The sequence below is a fragment of the Homarus americanus genome, unplaced genomic scaffold, assembly GCF_018991925.1.
Source record: "Homarus americanus isolate GMGI-L3 unplaced genomic scaffold, GMGI_Hamer_2.0 scaffold24523, whole genome shotgun sequence".
Taxonomy (NCBI): Eukaryota; Metazoa; Arthropoda; class Malacostraca; order Decapoda; family Nephropidae; genus Homarus; species Homarus americanus.
Window position 1 is genome coordinate 5,221,286 of NW_024744357.1, and position 9,790 is coordinate 5,231,075.

General features: G+C 41.8%; 2 long non-coding RNA genes across 2 annotated transcripts; both read right to left on the reverse strand.

Annotated features, from left to right (window-relative positions):
• Nucleotides 1-322: 322 nt before the first annotated feature.
• On the reverse strand, nucleotides 323-3,177 carry LOC121877734. Its single transcript, XR_006091045.1, has 3 exons — nucleotides 3,158-3,177; nucleotides 774-866; nucleotides 323-441 (listed from the first exon to the last, which is right to left on the reverse strand). It is a non-coding gene; the product is annotated as an uncharacterized LOC121877734 (long non-coding RNA).
• Nucleotides 3,178-4,630: 1,453 nt separating this feature from the next.
• LOC121877858 lies at nucleotides 4,631-5,514 on the reverse strand. Its single transcript, XR_006091059.1, has 3 exons — nucleotides 5,417-5,514; nucleotides 4,968-5,045; nucleotides 4,631-4,777 (listed from the first exon to the last, which is right to left on the reverse strand). It is a non-coding gene; the product is annotated as an uncharacterized LOC121877858 (long non-coding RNA).
• Nucleotides 5,515-9,790: the final 4,276 nt, after the last annotated feature.

Sequence of the window (9,790 nt, forward strand, 5' to 3'; positions counted from 1 at the left end):
GTGTGTTGACTGATGGCCTTTCAGTCAAGGTTCAGTCTTCATCGACACCTGTAACAACAACACCATTTAACACACCTGTAACAACAACATTTAACACACCTGTAACAACAACATTTAACACACATGTAACAACAACACCATTTAACACACCTGTAACAACAACATTTAACACACATGTAACAACAACACCATTTAACACACCTGTAACAACATTTAACACACCTGTAACAACAACATAAACACACCTGTCTCTTATGTTGCTAGAGGACAAATATAATATAATACAACATTAAGTAAACACACACACACACACACACACCTTACCTTCTCACTGCTCGGTACCTGGGTCGTCCTCACAGGGGCCCACACGCTCCAGTTCAAGGTGAGGATTCGTACACACGGTTACGCCAAAGGAACACATGTTGACGTAGGTGATGCCGTCTGAACCACACACAGGATCGTAAGATACTGAACATATTCGAGTGCAATAACTTTCTGTAGGGTTAAAGTGATGTTGATGGCTTTAGTATTGTTTTGACTGTGATGGTTTGAGTGGTAACTGAGGGAGGGTTGGCTTGGGTTGGGTTAAGATGTCTTGAGAGTGATGGTGGTAATGTTATTGTTGGTGTTTTTGCGTAGGTTGATGCACAAAGACATAATTTGTACACTTAACAACAACATTCTGTATATAACAATGAACAACAACAAAACAAACAAACAGTTATGGAGAAATAAATCATAAAAGTCAAAACCAAACAGGAAACTGAACCTACTTGGAGCAGCGGCCACCAGCGCCACCAGCAACACGGCGGCCATCACACCAACTACTCGACCCATGATCCTCAGATGTAAACAACGTCTTGATTCTGTAATACACCTGAAGATGATTACCTGTTGTTACCTGTTGAGTGTGTTACCTGTTGTGTGTGTTACCTGTTGTGTGTGTTACCCGTTGAGTGTGTTACCTGTTGAGTGTGTTACCTGTTGTGTGTGTTACCTGTTGAGTGTGTAACCTGTTGAGTGTGTTACCTGTTGAGTGTGTTACCTGTTGAGTGTGTTACCTGTTGTGTGTGTTACCTGTTGTGTGTGTTACCTGTTGAGTGTGTTACCTGTTGAGTGTGTTACCTGTTGTGTGTGTTACCTGTTGAGTGTGTTACCTGTTGAGTGTGTTACCTGTTGTGTGTGTTACCTGCTGAGTGCGTTACCCATTTGTGTTACACAGGTCAACTTATCCAACATTACAAAAATAATTTTTAAAATACAAGACGAAACATTATTAAAGTTGACGAAATATTAAGCCATTATTCACCTATTGGAACACATAGTGAAGAAAACAAATTAAGCGAGATAGTAGTGACTAGTAACGATGTTAGTAAGCAAATAGACAAACTAAAGCCTAATAAGTCACCTGGTCCCGATGAGATATTTGCCAGAGTATTAAAGGAATGTAAGGAAGAGCTTAGTATTCCCTTAGCAAAGTTGTTTCACATGTCCTTAAAAACAGGTGTAGTACCAGAATCCTGGAGGATAGCGAATGTAATACCGATTTTCAAGAAGGGGGATAGATCACTATCCTCTAACTACCGCCCAATCAGTCTAACATCAATAGTAGGCAAATTAGTGGAAGCTTAATCATTTCAAACTCTATTCCGGAAATCACCTGGAGGAAGCACCGATTGATCAATGATTCCCAGCATGGCTTCTAAGCGGACGTTCTTGTCTAACTAATCTATTAACATTCTTTTCATCAGTTTTTCGAATCGATTGGACGAGGGCACAATTATGATGTGGTATATCTCGACTTTTAGCAAAGCAACTGACAAGTCCCCACGAAAGACTAATTAGAAAAACAGAAGCTCAATGGCATCGAGTAACATCTTAAATGGATTGGGGCGTGGTTACAGGACAGGAAACAGAAGTGAGTATTAACGGCACGAAGTCCCATTGGAGCAACGTCTGATGGGAGTTCCCCAAGGCTCGATACTTGGACCATTATTATTTATTATATCGCAAACATATGAATATCGGCATAAAGACGAAAACTTGTATCGTGGTGCTGATGACTTAAAATAAGACGTGTTATTAAATCTGACGAGGACTCAACAAAACTACAGGAAAGATCTAAACAAATTTTTCGAATGGTCTGAAAAATGGCAGATGAAATTCAACGTGGACAAATGTAAAGTACTCAGTATAGGAGATGTAAACAGGAAACCGTTAGATGAACAACGATGCCATAGAGAAATCCGACTGAGAGAGATTTGAGAGTAATGATAAATGAGACGCAAGCCAAGTAAACAATGTGTTTTGCTCGTAACCAAGGCTAATAAAGTACTTTGGGTTCATAAAGGTAGTGGTTACAAAACTAGTCGTCTAAAACTATATCTTTGGGCTTGTGAGACCTCACTTGGATACGCAGTTCAGTTCTGGTCTTGCGTGTTACAGAATGGATATAGAATCCTTGGAAAGAATTCAGAGGAGAATGACAAGACTAATCCGGGCATTAAGACAGCCAGAGTATAGAGACAGGTTAAGCATCTTGATTGCACTCCCTCGAGAGACGTAGAGCGAGGGGGCGACCTGATCGGTGTACAAGTGGAAGGCAGGGGCTAAACAAAGGGACATTACAAAAAGGTGCTCAAACTATCCAACCAGGAGCGAACTCGTAACAATGGTTTTTAAATTAGACAAATTTAGATTTAGGCGGGAAATAGGTAAACTGGTTTGGAAACAGAGTGGTGGATGAATCGGAACCATTAACTCAGATACACTGAATAGCTTCAAACATAGGTTGGATGCTATTATGAGCAATAGGGGTTGGAGTGTAAAGCAGGACGCAGTATGGAGCTAATGAGCCCGCTGCAGTTTCTTCCATTCTTATGTTCTTATGTTCTTCTTATAATATGGCCTGACGACTGAACGCTCATTAGCGGAAAGTACGTGACATCATTAAATTCTCCTAAACTTGCTTTCTCGTTCTTGGAAAACACAAGTCGAAATCCGTATTGAAATATTTCTTTATTATTTTAACACAACAACATATTATTGATACTAGCGGTGTCGTGAGCAAAAAGCACTCTACAACACCTGTACAGCCGTGTCTGCGATTGTAATAACAACAAAGGTGCCTTAGTTGTAAGTGAAGAGAGGAACTGACCTGTGAAGTGTGATCGTGACAGCAGCGACAGGTAGACTGACTCGATGCGCTCAGATAAATTAAAACAGTCGTGGGGTGTGTGATGACCTTCTGTCTGATCTTGTTCCCAGTTATACCTTTTAGGCTGGAGAGATCTGAGTTTCTGATGTACAGCACTAGCTAATAATTCCCACCAAGAAACTTGTTTCGAGACTCCTCCAAAGCTTCGAAAAGTGCAGAATTCCATGTGTTAAAGGCGATATTGCTGAAAAAAGACCAGGGCAAGAAGGTCATCGTTAATGGCGCCGTGCACCCTATAACAGTTTTGACGTTAGTTCTGAAGCAGTTTAGTGTTGACTGCTTCACGTTTCGGCTATTTCTTTCTTATTCTTCTTTCTTCTATCACACTACTCATTGGTTCTTCTTTCGTCTCTTCTTCTACTTCTTTATTTCTTCTTCTTCGTTCATTTATTTTATTAATTAAGAGGAATTGTTTTTCTTAATGGGATGTCATCTGTCCAAACTTATTACCTGTTGACCAATCCTACCACAAATTACTTCCACATTTTACTAATTAACTTACCTGTGGAGCTGTTATCTTTACATGTTATCTTACCACACTCTGTAAGGAGTTGATATATTTTTCTAATATATACTTCAGTAATAATGTATAATAATTGAAGGGTTGATGGCCATAAGTGATGATAAATATTGGTAACATGGAAACTGAACTGAGGAGTGTTTCCCCAGTGCTGTCATGCCGACCACCTGACTCTCTCTCTCTCACACAGTGACGTAGGTAGTAGGCAGCTACCAAACAGGGAGGTACTGGGAAGATATTGGAACCATAATGTGTTGAATAATGGTAGACCCTGCTGCCATATGTGACCAAGTCCCAGGTTGATGATCTGACTTCCTGCCTCATTTACACACAATTGCAGGGTCTCAATTGTTTCCCTGACAACACAACACAACATACATATATTGTTTCACACGCTTGATCTTTTTTTTAATTTATTTGTTTTTGTTTTTATTATTTATTATTATTACCCTCCCCCCCCCCCCCGCCCCGATGTAGAGGCGTGACCTGAGGCTGGGTGGGCTAATCCCCGAAAACAAAAGGATAGTTATATCATGACTCTACTTTAATTACAGGTATATGACAGCCTTCCTGCCTTACTCACGTTGTCAACAAGTCATATGTAAACACTGACGTCACTAGGGAATTCGTTATAGGATGTAAACAATGTGTGGAGAGACTTATCGGCACCCACGGAGGTAACAGCCACCAGCGCCACCAGCAACACGGCGGCCATCACACTAACTACTTGACCCATGATCCTCAGCAGGTAAACAACTGTTGCCCACACTCACACACTACCCAGAACCTGAGACCATCCCCATACACACACAGTCTCTCCTAACGGGCCAGTTTGCATGGGATTAACACCTTTGAAGGATGATTCACATGACGAGAGGTAATAATACAACGACTGTTAGTTAATTGGTATTTACTGAGTGACAGGTGAAGCACACAATAAGAGTGAAGTGAGAGGCTTCAGTCAGGTGGATCAGGAGCAGTAGTGACTGTCTGTGTGTTGACTGATGGCCTTTCAGTCAAGGTTCAGTCTTCATCGACACCTGTAACAACAACACCATTTAACACACCTGTAACAACAACATTTAACACACCTGTAACAACAACATAAACACACCTGTAACAACAACATTTAACACACCTGTAACAACAACATAAACACACCTGTCTCTTATGTTGCTAGAGGACAAATATAATATAATACAACATTAAGTAAACACACACACACCTTACCTTCTCACCACTGGGTCCCTGGGCCGTCCTCACAGGTGCCCCTATGCTTCAGTTTAAGGTGAGGATTCCTACACACGCCTATGTCAAAGGAACACATGTTGCTGTAGGTGATGCCGTCTGAACCACACAGAGGAACGTATTCAAGTGTACATATTTCACCACAATTATTTCCTGTAGGGTTAAAGTGATGTTGATGGCTTTAGTATTGTTTTGACTGTGATGGTTTGAGTGGTAACTGAGGGAGGGTTGGCTTGGGTTGGGTTAAGATGTCTTGAGAGTGATGGTGGTGATGTTATTGTTGGTGTTTTTGCGTAGGTTGATGCACAAAGACATAATTTGTACACTTAACAACAACATTCAGTATATAACAATGAACAACAACAAAACAAACAAACAGTGATGGAGAAATAAATCATAAAAGTTAAAACCAAACAGGAAACTGAGCCTACCTGAAGCAGCGGCCACCAGCGCCACCAGCAACACGGCGGCCATCACACCAACTACTCGACCCATGATCCTCAGATGTAAACAACGTCTTGATTCTGTAATACACCTGAAGATGATTACCTGTTGTTACCTGTTGAGTGTGTTACCTGTTGTGTGTGTTACCTGTTGAGTGTGTTATCTGTTGTGTGTGATACCTGTTGAGTGTGTTACCTGTTGTGTGTGTTACCTGTTGTGTGTGTTACCTGTTGTGTGTGTTACCTGTTGATAGTATTAAAATGAAAGAAAATGTGGTAGGTGTGTTATTGGCCCATACTAGGCAGTCCCATTTACACCCAACCCCTATTGCTCATATATCCATCCAACCTATAGTTGAAGCTATCCTGCGTATTAGAGTTAATGATAATGTTTGGTAACTTGTTGCACTCGTCCACTACTCAATGTTTACCTATGGCTCATCTAAATCTAAATGTCTCTAATTTAAAACCATTTTTTATACACTTTGATTCTGTCGTCCCTCACTCTTCATCTCTCAATAAAATACAGATTGATAATATCTAAACTGCCTCTATACTCAAGGTTTGTAATGCGTGGGAATAGTCTTGTTATCCTTGGTACCTTCGTCTCTCCTATTACTAACTCCCCTTCATATGAACCCAACTGCCTCGTTAGTCTTGTGTCGTACATAAACGCATTACTGTTTAGGTTTAATGTTCCTACTTAACATTATATCTAAATCTTCGCATTTCACTATAACTGCGTTGTTCAGCTGTTTCCTAGTGTCCGTTCCTTGGCCTCTGAACTTTATATCGTTCTACGTAAAATTGCATCTGCCATTTTTCGTTCCATACTAAAAAGGTTGTCCTCATCAGATTTAATTACACGTCCTATTTTAGTGTCATTAGCAAATTTACTTAAGTTGCTGTCTACGCCGATATCTATGTCGTTTATGATTATAATAAATAATAAAGGTCCAAGTACTGAGCCTTGGGGAACTCCACTATCGACGTTACCCCAATCGGATGTAGTGCCGTTAATGCTCACTCGCTGTTTCCTATCCTGTAACCACGACCTAATCTATTTTAGAATATCTCCTCCAATGCCATGAGCCTCCACTTTTCTTATTAGTCTTTCGTGGGGGACTCTGTCGAAGGCTTTGCTGAAGTCAAGATATACCACATCATAGTCGTGCCCCTCGTCCACTGATTCGAACACAGATGATAAAGAATGTTAATAGATTTGTCACATGGAAACGACCTGTAGTGAAGCTCTGTTCTATGTGTAACTTGTTGTGTGTGTTACTTACTGTGTGCGTTACTTGGAGTATGTGTTACTTGTTGTGCGTGTTACTCGTTATGTGTTACTTGTTGTGTCTGTTACTTGCTGTGTCTGATACTTGTTGTATTTGTTACTTGCTGTGTGTGTTACCTGTTGTCTCTGTGTGTCTATACGTTACCAGATGACTCACTACACCACAGTATACTCGCCTTGAAGGAGGTGTTTCCGCGACCCAGTCAGAACCAACACAGAGACGCTCTGCTCCGTTCACCCTCATCATATACACCCGGACCTCCTGCTGTTTGGAGGGGGGAGAGGGGGGGCTGTCGGGGAGGGGTAACCAGGTAGTGCAAATAATCTCTTTTAACCACCACCTACAGTATATACGGTTCACATTGTTACATCCTTATTACCGGAACTGAATCAATTGCAATAATGGTACAACAGCGCCGCCTGCCGTCTGGGGACGGAACTACATAACAATGCACGGTCCTGATGCGAAATTTTTAGTTCCAATAATTTACATTTCATTACTAATTTATCTTATTTACTTCTGTCTACAAATACACACACATGCATGCACAAACACATGCACACACACACAGACAAAGACATTCATACATACATACATATACACACAGGCAAACACACATGCATGGTTATGGCAGTAAGTGGATGAGGACGTTGCTCCAGATGAGATGATTGATGAGTTATGTGTTATTCCTCTGGTGCCACCGTAGATGACCTTGGAGTCCAATCCTGGAGGCGCAGATCTTGTTGCATAGGTGACGGGGATGTTGTTCATTGAGAGGAATTATGCCTTGAGCCCTCTGATGCCGATGGGTTCGTTTAGTAGCTCTCTTTTGGTTCATTGAGGTCTCAAGTGTTTCCGCTCCTCTATGGCATGTTGAGCGCCATAAGGAACGGTCTGAGGCTAGTTGCTCCAGTGAATTTGGTTGTATATTACAGCACTTGAGTAGAGTTTTAGAGTGGTCCTTATACCTCTTTTTCTGTCCTCCCGCCGACCGGTTTCCATGTGAGAGCTTGCCATATCATATTTGTCTTGGATGCCGGTGGTCTGGCATCCTGATAACATGTCCAAGCCAGCTCAAGTGTCTTTTGGCTAGCATGGTTTCAATGCTGGTCGTGTTTGAGCGACGATATAGTTCTTCACGAGTCACTCTATCTTCCCAGGATGTTCCAAAGATACGCTTAAGGCATCTAGTGTGGAAGTTTTCCAGCATTTGAATATGGCGTCTGTTGGGCGTCCAGGTTTCTGAGGCATATAATAATGTAGATATACAGACAGCGAGATAAACTGCAGTCTTCAAGATGATAATGAGATGATGAGGATGACTGGAGCAAAGGACCTGCGCAATGAGTGGATTTTGAGTGGGGATGATGGAGCGCAAACACCACTCCCACGACCTTGGCCTCCCCCAGCAACTGTCGGTGGCATAAGAGGCCCATGACGACCGACTGCTGAGCAGGGTCGCAGGAGTCTGTCGAGAACGAGTTTTATTGCGCTTCGCCTATTGCGTGTCTCCGAACACAGTTTTTTCGTGGGACAGGGGTTGGTGGGTGCCAGGACATGTCCACACGCCGGTGGGCCTGCACACCGCACCTCTGGGGCCCCCTGCTGCTCCACACACATAAACACAATAATAAATACATACACACACACAAATACATTCATACACACATACACACACACAAGTACATTCATACACACATACATACACAAACACATTTATATACACACAAAACATACACATACGCCCATACACACAGATAAACACAATCATACACACACACATGTATATACACTAGGGTTCATGTGTGACAACAAGGGAACAATGGCTAACACACAGGAAGTTTATTAATACTCAGGGAAATGCCGACGTTACCACCATTTCCTTTTAATTTCATCTGTTTCAATATTTTTCGTTCAAGCAGACGAAAGTGTGTGTGTGTATGTGTGTGTGTGTGTGTGTGTGTGTGTGTGAGTGTGTGTGTGTGTGTGTGTGTGTGTGTGTCATTGTTCTCTCTCTCTCTCTCTCTCTCTCTCTCTCTCTCCATTCGTTACTGTTCCCACGACTCTGTGTGGGACAAACTCTTACACCCACAGCAGCATGTGTCCTTTTGAAATGGCCCAGTGTCTCAAACAGAGCCTCGGCATCCTTCACCCAGGCTTGATGGTGTCACGCGGGTAGGTTGGTAGCTCCTGCTTGCCCCTGCTTGATGGTGTCACGCGGGTAGGTCCTGCTATCGCCTGCTTGCCCCTGCTTGATGGTGTCACGCGGGTAGGTTGGTATCCTGCTTGCTGCTTGATGGTGTCACGCGGGTAGGTTGGTATACTCTGCTTCATAGGTGATGGTGTCACGCGGGTAGGTTGGTATCGCCTGCTTGCCCCTGCTTGATGGTGTCACGCGGGTAGGTTGGTATCGCCTGCTTGCCCCTGCTTGATGGTGTCACGCGGGTAGGTTGGTATCGCCTACTTTTGTTTACATTATCGTTTGGATGTTATTAAAGTATCGTATCAAGTGTTTACAATAGACGCTTTTGTTTTCACTATTCTCAATTACTTTATAAACTGTGATAAATCTTAATGAAATAAATAAACGTAAAAATTAAGTAATAATGAAAAATAAAAACATGGATAAATTCTATTGTTCCTTCTTGCTGCTCCTCGACTCCTGCATTTGACACAGTGATTTTTCCTCGATCTGATTTTTTGCTTCTTTTGACGCTGAATTGCTTTTCTACATTGAATCTTAACTGAAGCAACAAAAAGAAGCTTCGAATAAATAATATAATACTATTGTTGGTATTATTGGTAGTTCTGTACTATGATCATTAATACTGTACATTACTAAATAAACTTTGCATTTATAACATTTAATTTACTTTCATATTTATTTTCATTCATAATTTAATTGAGTGTCCCATACATACATACACACATACAGACAGAGAGACAGACAGACAGACAGAAACAGAGTGACCAAGAAAGATAGAGAGAGAGAGAGAGAGAGACAACCACACCGACAGAGAAACACACAAACACAACAAACACCATGAAAACAGACACACTAACACCC